Below are 16063 nucleotides of genomic sequence, written 5' to 3'. Positions count from 1 at the left end.
TGGGTTGTGTGAGGTGTTTATTAAATCTACAGGAGTTCCTTATCATTCATATAAGTTATGAAAGGGAGAGTGCATTCCATCTATTGTCTGTGATTATTAACAGTAGGTCCCTTTATAGTAGATTGCTGCACAATTCAGAATTCTCTTTTTCTTTACCGTCCCAAGGTGAATATAGACTATTTGTAATTAGTACCCCAGAGAAGAGGTGCTTCTGATCAGAAGGTGGTCTGGCTAATGTCAATGAGACTCCCGTGTTTGCTAGTTATCTCATCAGTGGTGGGGAAAGTTGCCAAGTAACCCTGATGTGCTAACTTACAATTCCTCTGGGGAGCAATGTAGGAAAGAAGCCTTGAGTCTTTTTCTCAGAAGCTAATAAGAATAAGTCTACCAACTGTCTGGACCCAGTTACATCACAGTTTTGAGGAGCATCTCTGTGTCTCTGGAGCTGACTCTATCCCTACAAAGCTGGAATTATCTATCTGGAGGGCTTGGTTGTAACCTTGCTATTTTGGAAATAGTCAGGGGCAAAGCAATGGTATTATCCCAATTGGAATTCAGATCTTTCGGCTGCAGCAGTCTCCAGCATCCAGAGCCATTAGAAGTCCATGCAGACATCCTTGTGTTACCCTGGGCCTAGGCAGGTGGCCTGTGGAAGGAGGAGGGAGCAAGTCAAGGGACCAATGTGTGCTGGTCTTGGGGGCAGGAAACATAGTGGACCACAACCCTTGTGTGGGTGTGGAGGGAGGTATTGCAGGGAAATACGGTGTGTGGGGGCCTCTGGTGCTGGGTAGAGCCAGGGAACATTGGCCATGTGTCACAGGTTCTGACACATGGGAAGCAATAGGTTTCACGGTGCATAGGTTACAAGTGTGGGGAAACTAGGGGATCAGGTGTCATGGCAAGTACAGGTGTTCCATTTGTGGAGAAACTGCCAAAAGTTCCCCGGGGATCTTTGAGACCAAGGCTCAATCCTGACCCTCCAATTTGACCCCCTCCCCTATAGATTCATCAACTAAGCACAAGGAACAGCAGAGGCGTGACCCTACATCGGGGCCATCTCCCCAGAAGTTAATATTTTCTATTAGAGAAAAAAATGAGTTTTCTGTCAAAATTTACAAGTCAAGGGGCATGGCTGTCATTATCATATATCCTATAATCCCTGCTGGCAAACTGTGACTTGGAAAAGGCTGAAATGGACCAGCCTTCACTCTGACAGCAGCAAGGACCAGAAAATAGAACCGATGTTTTTCAGCTTTCTCTGTTCTCCTCTGAGTGAGAGGAAGGAAGTAAAGTGGGTGTTGGTGGCTGCTCCAGTGTAACATTTGGGAATCACAACGTTTGTGTGAAAGAACTTGGCTTCAGTTCAGCTGAATTTGTCTTGGCTTTCTTGACAGCGTTTACCATGTAAGCTTAAGAACAGAGCAGGAAGAATAAGCTGTTTTGCAATGTGCAGTGGTGATTTGTTTGAAATCTGCATTTTGCACAAAACAACGTTTTACCATTTCAGAGCAGTAATATTTTTCATCAACATTTGAATCTATGAATAAATTTGGTCTACCATCCAAGATACCAGATAAAAACAGGGTTAGTTTGTTTTGTGAGCTAGAATGTTTGTTAAAATGATAAATGACAAAAAAATAAAAATGGTGCAGGAATGTATATATATTTTTCAGGAATCATTTATTGGACAACAATACTTGCAATGGTTACACACTGGGCTGCCATCTGCATGATGGGAAGTTCAAAACCAGCAGCAGCTCCTTGGGAGAAAGTCTGGGATTTTTACTCTAGGAAATAGTTACCATCTTGGAAACGCACAGTGGGTCACTATGAGTCAGCACTGACTTGTTGGCCGTGTTCAATGCATCAAAGCTGTTCTTGAAATTCTGGTGAAATATACTTGTTAATATGTTGGCTCTTTTGGCTTGTTTCAATCTTCTTCAGCTTCACTTTCAACTTGCACATGAATGATTGATGGTCTGTTTCACAATAATTGATGGTCTGTTTCACAGAGGCCACTAGTCTTGTTTGGTCTGATGCTTTTGAGCTTGCCCATATATTTTAATATATACAAGGTCTCAAAATAATTACTTCCTCAGGAAGCTACCAGATAATATGTTTCACTTATTTTTTTAAATTGCAATCAAAAGAAAGAAAATCTTGGCTCGGTGTCCAGAAAATAAAATTGAATTATAGATAGAAGATATTAAAAGAGAATTATCAGATAACAGAGAAAGTTGATACAATGTATTACCCTTCATAGATACAGTATATCCAGTTATAATTAGGAAAATATAAGCTATTACAAAAATGTATTGAAGTTTAAAATAAAGAAATAAAATTTATTGATAAAATGTCAAAAATATCAGTGTATTGTGTCGCATTTATAGCCCATTTATAGCATTTGAGGACAATTTAGCAATCATTATATAGAATACTTACTTATTTTTATAGCTTGAATTATTAATTTAGTAAAACTAAAATGGCATCAAACGAAATCAATGTATTTATGGTTCATTTCTGAATATTTATTATATAGTTATTAATAATAACCCAATGAATGCTGACTATAAAATTATTATTATATTGTATAGATGAGTATGTTAGTCTGGATAGACTAGAGAAACAAATTCATAAACATACATATGGGCAAGGGAAAGAGCTTTTTATACAAGAGCAATTGAATATTGAGAAAATATCCCAGTCCAGTCCAGATCAAGTCCATAAGTCCCGTATTGTCCCATATGTCTGATAGCAATCTTTAAAGTCCTCTTCAAACCCATAAAACCCATGCAATGATGCTGCATGCAGGAAGACCACAGACCAATGGCTATAAAGTCTTTTGGATCCCGTAGTGTTGAAAGTATCTCAGCACTGGCAGGGTTATCCATGTGGTTCCTCCAGTTTCCAGGACATGGGGTCTATCATGGTAGTGCCATGTGTCTGGTCAGTAGAGTGTCTCTCAGGGAGTATGTAGAGAGAGAGAGTCTCTCCCACCTCCACGGAAGAAATCCAGTAGTTCCAAGAATCCTCAGGAGAAGGCCATACCCACACAGAGGCCTCTTTGGCTATGACCCGCTTGACAGACTAGACTCCACCCCTTCACTCATAATCCTCTCAAGTTTCAAATTGACACCAGATGATGTAACCACCACAATGAGGAATAATAAATGGTTATTTTGAGCGAGAGGATATGAATATATGAGATCTGAATCCACGTCTTCAGTGGAAAGTAAGCATACAATATTTAAAATGTAATAAAACCAAGGTAATGCTTTATAATAGTTATTAACTCATATAAGTTATCAAAAATTTAGTAGCTTAAAACAACATTAAAGATTTAAAACCTCATATGGTTTTATGGATCAGGAATATGAAAGCGGCTTAACTGTGTGCTTTTGGGAGAGGATTTTGTGAGATTAGTATGTCAACTAGAAATATTATTTAAGGCTTGGCAGTCTTTCTAAATATATTTGCATTGACCTATATGAATACCTTTAGCGGAGTCTGGAGGATCTACTTTCAAAATGGTCCACACACATGGATGGTCATTATCAGGAACCCCATTGGACTTGTCCACAGAGCTATTTGAGCCCTTAGGAGCAGCTTGCTTTTTCCCATGGGAGTGATTCAAACACAGCCTGTAATGACAGAAATAGCTTTTATGACTAGTCTTGGAAATCAAGCACTTTTATTTACTGTTATTTCCTATTATACCATATCAGTTCCTGATATCAGCTCTATTTATTTTGGGAAGGAACCTGGCAGCTATGCATAAGAATACCAGGAGACAAAAACGAAGTGGGTTATCTTGGAGGCTAGCTACCCCATGCACTGTGTGCGTGTTCAATACTAAGTCAATGCTGTAACGAATCCCAGCATGTGAACAAAGAGCTACATTATCAGAGACTTCATGACTTAAAAAGAACAGGTTTTGTAATGACTCATGAATGAACTGCATATGTGGAACTTTCTCGTCCTTAAATTTTTGTAAAAATTTAGCTGCCCAAATGTTTGCTGGTTTGTTTTACTCTTGAAGGAAATCTTTAATTCTGTGAAGCACACAGAGATAGGTTATATAATTCCTTTAAATTTTGACTGTTTGCTCTCCAGCGTGAAAGTATGATGTTTTTGACGGTACCTACTTTATATTGATATCTTCAAGATAACTGCAAAACTTCAAGTAGGGCAGTAATGAAAATCTGCTAACAAAGAAGAAAAAGAGGAAAAAACCCAATAGTGGCTGAAATGAAAAAGTTTATAAAGAATCCCTAGAACACTGCTATATTTAGACATGTAAGGAAATTAATCCACTGTCTTCATAATTCTTGAAAATCAATATCCTAGGATATAGGTCTTCTTCCATACGACATTATACTGCATTATATCAGATCATTGTAGCTTGCATTCTACAGTGGAAAGGAAATAGAATTTTAACAAAAGCTGGATTGTGTGCCTATTATTCTTAGATTTTAGTCCATAAGGGGGGGGGAAACTGTATACAGGAAATGAAAGAGGAAAAAAATGACCGGGAAACTAACTTTTCAGTGAGAAACTGAAATGTAAAATGATTGCAAAAAATAGATCATTTTCCAATTAGTATTCTGCGCTTTGGAGAAGAGTATATCTTTCTCTTGCATAAATTATGTGGGAACACATTTCAAAACCCCAATCTTAATCTAAGCAATGAACATTTCAAAAAGTAAATTAATATTTCAAGGTATTGAAATGTAGTGCAACACTATAGTAATTATAGCATTGCCAACATTTCCACACAAAGCCTAATTCTGAAACTTTTTCTACATATGCAGACTTGAAGAAGAGAGAATTTACAATTTATACCCGGCTTTGAAAAAAAAGTTGGCTTATGTTTCTTCTTCTATTCACAAATGAAATAACTTTATTACAAGATGAATTCCTAAGTTCTTAAAACAATCAAGTTCTAGATTTCTCTCAGACTTCACTTCATAGAGTTATTGCATTTTAGGATTGAACTTTGAAATCTTCTTGCTAATTTCATATCATGAGATAGGAAGAAATCCATTGAAAGCACTAGCCATAGAGGCACAAATAGTGATTTGACCTTACCACTGCCTGTTACTCTGTTGGCTTGAGTATGCTACAATGCTGCTACCTTTGCCACTGGGATTTCAAATACCAACAGGGTCACTCAAGATGTACAAATATCAGTGGAACTGTCAAATTAAGACAAACGAGGGGAAATGGCCTAGGCTTCTACTTCTGAAATTGACCACTGGGAATCCTATCCATCACCATAAGACATTGTCTGATAAAATGTTGGCAGATGAGCTCTTGAAAGATACTCAGGAACTAAAGGGGCCACAACAATAGGCTCAAATATGCCAACAATTATTAAGCTGGCATAGTCAGGGCAATGATTCGTACTGTTGTACATGCAGTTGCTGTGATTCTGTGCTAACTCAATGGCAACTCACAACTACTCACTAGCGGGCTTTCCTTCGGTAAAACATTTAACTTTCCGAAGTCTCTTAAAAAAAAATTACTGTTAAATCGGTAAAATTAAGAGCTCAGAACTTGATAGCCTTTCACATCTTTTAAAATCTCAAACACTCCTCAGTGTTGAATGAGGAATCAAGCTAAGAACCAAATCTAGAATACATATCTCATGTTTATCAGGTACATATCTTTAAAGTTGTTAGATTATGAAATGTAACTTCAGAATAGATTTCTAGGCTACTCGATATGTTGAATATGTAAAGAAAGTGATGCGCAGTTGGGACACCTTCTTATGACCCAGCAGGCAATAATTCTCAGACAGTAGGACATGTACGTAATGAAATTTATATTTTGATAGCCTCATTATCTTCTACATATATACTTGTTATGCATTTTCCTTAATATGACCAAACTTAAAGGCGCATGATAGACCAAACAGAATCTCATTTAGGAAAATAGGACCCAGTGTTATAAGAATTTGGTGACTTTTTGCCAGTACTTTTACCCTTGGACCAAATATGGAAGACTAGAAATCAAAAGTTTTCTTGTTTGCTATATGGTTGATTCCACCTTTTTGCAACCCTAGAGGATAGATTAAAACTGCCCCAGAGATTATCCTAGGCTGCAGTCTTTAAAAGATAGATTTCTAGGTGTTTACTCCCTTGAAATTCCTCCTGGGTTCTAAGTACCAATTTTCTAGTTAACAGCTGAACACTTTAACCATTGCATAATCAGGCTCCCTGATTAAAATATAGCAGTGTTTTAGTTTAAAATATTAGCTATTAGGTCAATCTTCTAGACAGTTGTTTTCAGGATTGATTTATAAGTCTGATTCGCCTATGTGACTTCAAGTCTAAAGTTTTATTTTTCTGTGAAATTAGCAAAAGAACACATCATTTTAATAATCATGGCACCTCTATATTTCTTTCAGTTGTCTCACTATAAAACTAAAACTACTGCCATCGAGCCAGTTCCAGCTATAGAGCAGAGTGGAACTGCACTGGTGTGTTTCCAAGTCTTTAAATCTTTCTTGGAACAGACAGCATCATCTTTCTCCTGTAGACTGACTACTAGCATTGAAAAGCTTAGCTTGCTGTTAGCAGCCCATTGAAGTTTATTTTTAGGTCGTACCAAATAAGCTTCAAATATGGTATATATATTTGCCATTATAGTGAATGGAAAAGAAACCAGACAGTTCTGGGTTAGAATTTCATTTCTGAATTTCATAGCTTTATGGCCATCAACTCAACTTTAATTCACTGCCATCGAGTTGATTTTTATTCTAGTGATCTTAAAAGACACGATAGAACTGCCCCTATGGGTTTCTCAGACTATAACTCTTTACACGAGTATAAAGTCTCATCTTTCTCCCAAGAAGCAGCGAGTTAGTAGACCACTAATCTGAACCTCAATTTCATTCTTTGCAAAATGAGACTAGTAGCATCCACCTCATAAGACTGTATAAATATATGTAGCTTATGAATGTTTTATGTATTTTGTGTATGTATGCATGTTTTATGTATGTGTAAAATTATGAATATAGATATTATGGCAAGAACAGTCATATGTATAGAAAACATTATGAATGTGTTTATTATTTGCCACTGCCATTCTTTTCCATTCAGTCACAATAAAAGTATCACAACTGGTAATTTTAGGAACAATCTTACACTACGCTTTGTTGACAAATCAATTGTATAAAATGTGATTTAAAGCAAACCATGTGTGTGTGTGTGTGAATGGCAATAACTACAACTGTTACATGACTTAGGTTCATTTAATGAAATGGTGAATAAAGAGTTGCACTCCCATAATGTGTAGTGGTCTGCTTTGGGGATTTATGGGAAATTATATGCCTAGATGCTCCTTTATATAGACCAAGGAAGAAACCCTTCAATTTTGGAAGTCCTTGGCTTAGTGTTTTCTAATTTGATGATAGGCCAAGTGGGAGTTTCATATTCCTGAATAAAATGCCAATGCTTACCTAGGATTTAATAACTTGAGCCAAAAAAAAAAAAAAAATCCACTGCCAGTGAGCCAATTCTGACTTATGGCAAAATCTCCAAGCAAAAACAAAAGTAAAATTCCATATTAAAAACAAAAAACATACCGACGACAGGAACCCAATAGACTGTTTTCCTGAGATACTCTTTAAACTTGGCTATCAAGCCTGTTCCAAAGGTCACCAATCAGTTAAAATGAAGAGTAGCTTAAACTAAATAATACTGTGTTTCTCCTGAAAACCAGGATCTAAGAGAGGCCCAACAATCAATGTTTACACTAGAGCAAAAATGAGAAGATTGGGTGAACAGAGCAAGGTGGACTAATGGAAAAAGATCAATCAAACTGGGTACGATGGGAAGCTGACACGTTGTGAAAAGTGTAATCAATATCCTTGATTAACATAGAGAGAGGCATTGTTTATTGGGAACTTGATTCGCTCTGTAGATTTTCTCCCCAATCACAGTAAAAACATCTTTTTAAGAAGAAAAGAAAGAAACATCATTGAGAATATAGAGCAGGAAAGAGAAAAGCAAGTGGTACATTATCAAGTAAGTTATTACTGTGAAGAACAGGAGCTTAATTCCATTGTGAAGCTCTGGGAAAGGAGTAGAAGGAAAGCCAAAGTTCATAGTCATTGGAACCCTGGCTCTGGAGGGAGGCGTATGCACTCACTCCTTGGCTTACAACTAATTCCAGGAGTATTAATTATCAAGCATATCTATGGATTGGTAGCTGGGGCATTTGGAACAAAGCAACTCGAGTATTATCAAGTAAAGTTTTATTTGAACATAGGCAGAGCACAAACATGTATACTTTAATCACTTTGAAAATGAATCTGTATATAAGTTTACTTTTGAAAATAACTTTAGAGGTGAGTTCCCTGCCAATCTCTAAAGATCTCATTTTCAATGATGTTGATAGAATTTTAGTTAGGACAGTTCTTCATTGGGTGGAACTACTTATGTGCTTGGAAGGCTGCTTAGTTTCTCTGGTAGCACCCTATCAGTGTCAGTTGCATATTCAGTTATTTGAACTCCACCAACCACCACCACCTGCTTTCAAGTACTGTCTGGCAGTGCCATGATTGTTGGTTAGAAGTTCAATGAAAACTCTAACTATGTAGCGGAAGGAATTAGGGTTTGGTTTTGGTTTAAATCTAAATAAATAAGTAAAGTTGCTGAGGTCCAAATTGCTAGCATGCTTCACTGAGATACCAAACGTTCACTCAAAAGTGCTTTGAAAGAAAACTCTGGCCATCCGCCTCCCATCCCCACCACCCCAGCCAACGAAGACTGGACTATCAGGAGCTGAAGCAGCTACAGCTCCGCTCTGGTGGTAGCGCATCCATGATGCTAGCTTCTGAGATGGGTACAGTCTGCTGCCGCCGCTGCTGCAAGCCTATCTTAGCCATTGCGCTTCCTGCAAGTTCTGTATTGTGGCGCCTGTGATTTGGGGAAGCCTGATGGGAGTTGTAACACGGAGAGAAGCAGTTGCCAGATCATACTTAACCAGTTGTGCCTTCCGGAGATCTGTAAAGGTGGTGTGTGCCAATGTGCTTCCCACAACTCTATGTTCATGTGCAACACCGTGGAATTTACCAGCGGCAATAGGTATGTGGAAATTTTCTGCTACAAAGACAGCCATTTCTCTAAGAAGTGTTAGAGGCATGGCCATTAATTTTGAGCCTTCCAGCCCTCTGTTTGTTGTCCTGCAGAAGACTCACAGGAAAACAAACAAACAAACAAACCAAAACACCAACCTCACAGCCAGGCAGTCAATGCTGACTCACAGTGGGATTTCTGAGACTGTTTGCGAGACTAGAAAGTCCCTCCTTTCTTTCATGGAGAGCTGGGGGTTTTGAACTGCTGACTTTGCAGACCGCAGCCCAACCAGGGCTCCTTAGTAAGACTGTGAGGATGGGGCTTTCCACTACCAGACTTGTCCAAGCGCTGATGCCGGCTTCTCCTCAGGGGCTGGTGTTCAAGTTTCAACGGCTCCAACTGTCTACGTCATCGGACCCTGCTCCCTGCTACCACCTGGGCACTTCTGCTCTAGCTTAGATTTTAGTATTCTTCTTGTTTTGTTCTTCCATGCTCCATCTGTCCTCTATCGTGTTCTTCATTCTTTGCTTTCTTCAACCAATATATCCGGGCTGGTAAGCACAGTGATTAGTAATGAACTGTACAAAAGTGGGAAAGAGAGATTAGCTACCTGGATTCAATTCACCTGTGGTTTTAGTGCTCTTTGCTGCCAGGCTGGCCAGAAATCAGGGGTTCGTTCCATCACTTGTTTTCTATTATTCATAGATTTACGGGCTTAAAAGGACTTCTTCATCACCCTGTGTGTCCTTCACACATATTCTCTCTCTCTCTCTCTCTCTCTCTCTCTCTCTCTCTCTCTCTGCACATGTTAACCTTTGTTCTACTAGCTCACTCATATTTTAGGGGGAAAGAGAGGAAGAAAAAGGAAATTCTGTGAGGAACATTTCTATTAGACACACGAGGTCAGTATGAGTCAAAATGACCTTAAAGCTAAATTTTATTTTCTTTTGTGCGTATAAATGAGTATAGGTTCATAGAAACAACAGTGAACAAAAGAATCTATTTTAAATGATCATGAAAAAAAGAAGACAAGCTCATTGCCATAGAGGATAGGGCCCTATCAGACCAAATAGAGCTGCCCCTGTTGGTTTCTGAGACTGCAAATCTTCATAGCAGTAGAATGCTGCCTCCTATTTTTCCACAGAGTGGCTAGTGGTTTTGAACCGCTCACCTTGCAATTAGCAGCCCAACATGCAACCATTACGCACCACGAGGGTCCTTTACTAAATGATCATAAGTCAGGAAAAATATTAGCATATAAAAATCAGATTATTTTCAAATGTGTCTTGATATTTTGACCAATAAACTCTATGTGATGCCTGCAATAATGTCAGAATATCAACGTAGACAATACTCTTACTTACTTGAATAGAATCATCTATTTACACTCTGTGTTAGTCTGGTAAACTAGAGAAACAAATCCATGGACACACTTATGTGTATAAGAAAGAGATTCACATACAAGAGCAATTGAACATTGAGACAACATTCCAACCCAGTCCAGATCAAGTCCATAAGTCTAATATTAGCCCGTATTTCTGATATTAATCTATAAAGTCCTCTTCAGACTCACAAAACACATGCAATGAAGCCAAATGCAGGATGATCACAAGCCAGTGGGTAGAAAGTCTTTGGGCCCAGTCACGTTGTAAGCATCTCAGTGCTGGCAGGAGTCTCTCTGTGGCTTCTCCAGCTTCCGAGGTCTGATTGCGTCCATGTGGCTTGTCTTCTGCAATGTCTCCCATGGAGTGGCAGAGAGAGAGAGAGTGTGTGTGTCTTCCGCCTCCAAGGAGGAAGTACCAGATTTCCCAGGATTCTCAGAAGGCCATGCCCACACAGGAGTCTCATTGGCTATCTCCAGATTGACAGCCTAGACTCCATCCCTACACTCTTCATCCTTATATTGACACCAGATTAGGTGACTACCACACACTCTTCAAGTTGTTAGGTGTGATCTGTTTATCATGTTCTTGTCTATTGGTCCAATTGTGAGCATATGGGATTCCTTTATTTTGAAGTGTCATTTGTTTTGAAGGCTGTGGTCTTCTCCAAGGACTTAGTACTGGGGGCTGCCAACCAAGAATGAACAGGAGAACCTTTGTATTCATGTATCATTTATTGTTGCTTTTGTTAGGTGCCCTTGAGTCAGTTCCACCATAGTGACCTTATGCACAACAGAAGGAAACACCACTGCTCCTGCACAATCCTCATGGTCGCTCCTATCCTTGTACCCATTGTTATAGCCAGGTGTCCATCCATCTCCTTGCAGGCCTTCTTCTTTTCCCGCTGACCCTCTACTGAATTAAAAAAAAAAAGTTTGTCCCTCTCCTTGAGTAAACATAATGTCCTTCTCCAGAGACTGGGATTTCTTGGCAATATGTCTAAAGTATGGAAGACAAAGTCTCACCACCCTTGCTTGTAAGGGGCGCTCTACACATAGGTTTTCTAAGACCGATTGACTAACTCCTGGTACTTTCAATTTGCTTCTCCAGCAACACAATTCAAAAACATCCACTCAAATGCACTACTTTATGAATTTTTACTTAAAGGGAATTTAGTTGACAGAAAAAGTGTATCCCTGAAGGAAAAAGAGTAGTGTGAAAATACAGACCTTTCTTTCTTTGTGTTTCTCCCTACTGGTGACTTGTTTTCTCCATTTTCTCAGAAGACCTGATTGCTATCAGGCATCGCTGATTGGGGAAAGAGATGTAATCTAGTCAAACATCAGTGAAGAGCCATCAGATTTGAGAAAGAACCCTGTGGGGGAAATGAGAAGAAAGTAAAATTGTAAAGGAGACATTAAGGATCCAAACTCACTGCTGTCTCGTCCATTCCGGCACTTCAAGACTGTTGGATGGAATAGAACCGCCCCTGTGGGTTTCGGAGCCACGAACTCTTTTTGAAGTAGAAAACCTTATCTTTCTCCCATGTCCAGATCACACAATGATTAAAAAATAATAATAAAACTGAAGCTAAACAGTGTTGCTATTTAAAATTTTGACAAAAAAGAGAATTACACGTAACATGTTGCTGTTTCTGATAGAAAACACAATTATTTAATTTTAACAAATACTGAAACTGGTTACATATACCAAGGAAATAATTTAAAATTAATATTTAATAGTAGAATAATGGATATAAAATTATTATTTTGGTGATACCTTAGGACTTGTTTGCAAAAGTGTATTGTTCTACATATTTAATGCACACACACATATTTTACCCTAGACTTTTATTTGTATTTTTAAAATAGAAACATATTGCTCTATTTTAAGGACCACATCGTAATAGAGATACAGAGTGAGAGGGAGAGAGGTAGAGACAGCAACAGAGTTACAGAGAGATTTATTGCATTTGATTTATGGACTACATATTTTATAATGGTGGGGTTATGAGCTGTATCACATATGATGCCAAAGACTATACACATATAAGTCCAATTTTATATTAAATATACTACTTTTTAAAATATTTAAAATTAAATGTCAAAAGCTAAAAACCACTGCTTCAGTGAAAAGTCATATCTTTTTAAGATCATCCTAATTATTTGTGGTCATTTAGAAAGTTAATGCTAAATTTATTAATTTAGTAAAATAGAAGACCCAATTAATTAACATGAAATTAGAAACTCCATCGTAGAATTGTATTCCTTTTTCTTTCTAGAGGGCATTGGAATGGAGATTACATTAGAGAATTGAATATGACAATTTAGGAAGGAGTAATATTTAAATGTTAATTAAATAGAGGCAAAGGATATGTGGTATTAGTATGAGATATTAAACTGACCATTTCAAAATTAGATATTTCTTTTAATAAAGGACTTGTTCAAGTCTAAATACAATGAGTTGTGATCTAAATCAACTAGGCAATTAACTCAGTTTGTTAATACTATGTGAACTGTATTTGAGATCTAAATTGAAAGCATTCAGCATCATTTTATTGGTACATTTCCTATGATAACTTTGAAATTTTTTTTTCCTGAATAACTGGATAGACTATGCTTGGCAGTGTCAATGGACAATGATACTAATTTAAAATATGTTTAATAAATACATAAAGGTTCATTAAAAGTGTAATTTGGGTTAAGTATCCAGTAATAATGTATTATCTCATTTATTTCTAATATGAGTCTATGTGATAAACACAAACCAAACAGTTGTCAATAAATCTATTTCATATCATGGTGACCCTATCAGTTTCATAGTAGAATAGGCTCTTCAGGATTTTCAATGGGCCTAGTGGCATAGTGGGTTCCTATTTGGGCTGCTGACCACAACGTCAGCAGTTCAAAATCATTAGTTGCTCTGAGGAATAAAGATCGACCTTCCTCACACCAGTCTATCCTGACACAATCGCTGAAGACAAAGCGGGTGCATAAGCAAATGCAGTGAAGGAAGCTGATGGTGCCCGGCTGTCAAAAGATATAGAATCTGGGGTCCTATAAGCTGGAAGATAAACAAGAGGCCATCCAAATGAGAAACAACAAAGCCCACATGGAAGAAACCCACCAGCCTGTGAGATGATAAGGTGTTGAAGGGATCAGGTATAAGGCATCAAAGACCCACCCCACCAAAAAAATCATAGCATTGTGAATGAGGGGGAGTGGAGTGGGGACCCAGGGCCCATCTATGTTAAATTGTACATCCCCTTGCAGAAGGGCCATGGGGAGGAGATGAGCCAGTCAGGGTACATTGTAGCAATGAGGAAACATACAATTTTCCTCTAGTTCTTGAATGCTTTCTGCCTCCCACTATCATGATCCCAATTCTACCTTACAAATCCAGCTGGACCGGAGGATGTACACTGGTACAGATAGCAACTGAAAACACAGGGAATCCAGGACAGATGAACCCCTCAGGACCAGTGGTGAGAGTGGCGATATCGGGAGGGTGGAGGGAAGGTGAGGGAGAAAGAGGGAACTGATTACAAGGATCTACATATAACCTCCTCCCTGGGGGATGGACAGCAGAGAAATGGGTGAAGGGAGACATCGGATGGTGTAAGATATGACAAAATAATAATACTTTATAAATTATCAAGTATTCATGGGGGAGGGGGGAGGGAGAGGGAGGGGAAAAATGAGGAGCTAATGCCAAGGGCTCAAGTAGAAAGCAAATGTTTTCAGAATGATGAGGGAAATAATGTTCCTTATCATCTGAATTAATGCTAACTGCTACTGAGTTATGTCAGCTCTCCTTTAGGGGAATGGATAGTGCACCCTGTAAGCTAAGCTCCCCTTCCCACACAGACCCCCTGGGCCATGGGCTGAGGTGGAATCCCTCTACCCGTTGGATGCTGAACATTTGTCTGTGTCTCTACCTTATTTCTCTTTTACTCAGGCATACACATTATTGATGTTCAAAACTTTACATCTTCTGTTTAACTTTTAGCACGCAGAGCTAATCTTTCGATGAAAGGCAAAATTGTCTAGATTCAGTAAATTGTGACTGCCAACTTTTACTGTTCCTACTCCTCTGGTGACGGAGTGGTTATGTGTTGCTCTGTGATCCACAAGAGCAATGGTTTGAAACCAACAGCCCATCAGAAAGAGAACGATGGTGCTTCCTAATCCTGTTAGCAGTTACAGTCTTGGAAACTCACAGGGGCAGTACTATCCTGTCCTCTGGGGTCACTATGAGCCAACATTGACAAGGTGGCTAAGGGAGTATTTATTTATATAGTTTTGTGTCTTTGAATGTGGAGTATAATTTGTAGAGCATTGATTTGTCCTTTTCTTAGATTAGAAATGCAAAACAAAGGTCAACCCTTGTGTCTTGAAATCACCTGACAATATTACAAACTAGACAGAAACATTACCCTATTTTGATTGGGAAATCCAAACTTTTGTCTGTCCACACAAACAATTCTGCTCGAGTTGGTGGTTTTGGATTATATCTTTAAATGATTTTGAACTATATCCTTTACACGTTTGTTTGGAAGTATTATTTCCTTCTGCATTTCTTTATATGGGGGTGTAAATGAGTAATGTCTTCCTGTCCTAGATATTACTAAATAGTCTATAGTTATGGAACTTTAACTATTCTAATCAACTTCTATCTTTTTTTTCTTTTTTGTAACTTCTGAGGAATTAATAATTTGCTGTACCAGCAGACCTCTTCCTATAGTTTTATGAAAATTTAATTCAGTACAACTCATTCAATTAAAGTGTTCAGTTGTTTTTAGTATATTCACAAGTATGTGCAGCCATCACTACAGTAAATTTTAGGTAACTTTTATCAATTTGAAAAGACACCTCACCTCCTTTTGGTATTACCTCCTTCTCCCCAAGCCTGCAACCTCCATTTCTAAGCAACCAGTCATCTACCTCATGTCACAGTGAATTTATGGTTTCTGCATAGTTTGGAATGCATGAAGCCATAGGTTGTTTTTGTGGCTAGATTCCTTCAATTCACCTCCACCTTACAGCAAACCTCTGTGCCACACAAGAAAACACTCCCCAGTCCCGTGCTATTCTCTCAGAGTTGTTAGGGTTGAGCCCATGTGGCAGCCAATGCGACAGTTTATCTCATTGAGTTTCTCTCATTTTAGCTGCCTTTCTACTAAACATAATGTCCTTTCCCAAATCGCTTCTGTTAACATGTTCAAATTGCACAAGTCCAAGTCTCATGTTATTTTGTGAATAGCTTCTTTTACTTAGCATACTTTCAAGACGCATCCAGGTGGTAGCATTTAGAAGCATTTATTATTTTATTTGTGGTTGAATAGTATTTCATTATATGATCATATATTATCTTGTTTATTACCTTTTTTTAAAAATAAATTTATTGGGGCTCATACAATTCATCACAATACATAGATCAATTGTGTAAAGCACCTCTAAACATTTGTTGCCCTCATTATTCCCAAAATTCGCTTTCCTCTTGGTTTCCCGGAATCAGCTCATTTCCCTTTTTCCCCTCCCCCTCCCTCCCCCCTTCCCCTCCCCCATGAACCCTTAATAATTTATAAATTATTATTAT

The 16063-nt window shown here is 38.2% G+C and overlaps 1 protein-coding gene across 1 annotated transcript in view; it reads left to right on the top strand.

Annotated features, from left to right (window-relative positions):
• The window catches only part of DPP10 (dipeptidyl peptidase like 10), a 549923-nt gene that overhangs the window by 321134 nt on the left and 212726 nt on the right, over positions 1–16063 (top strand). The gene's annotated exons all lie outside the window — the stretch shown is intronic.

This window comes from Echinops telfairi, unplaced genomic scaffold (genome assembly GCF_000313985.2).
Source record: "Echinops telfairi isolate 266 unplaced genomic scaffold, ASM31398v2 ScPeMD7_15;HRSCAF=58, whole genome shotgun sequence".
Lineage (NCBI taxonomy): Eukaryota > Metazoa > Chordata > Mammalia > Afrosoricida > Tenrecidae > Echinops > Echinops telfairi.
The sequence above is the reverse complement of the archived record's forward strand: the minus strand, read 5'-3'. Positions and strand labels throughout refer to the sequence as shown.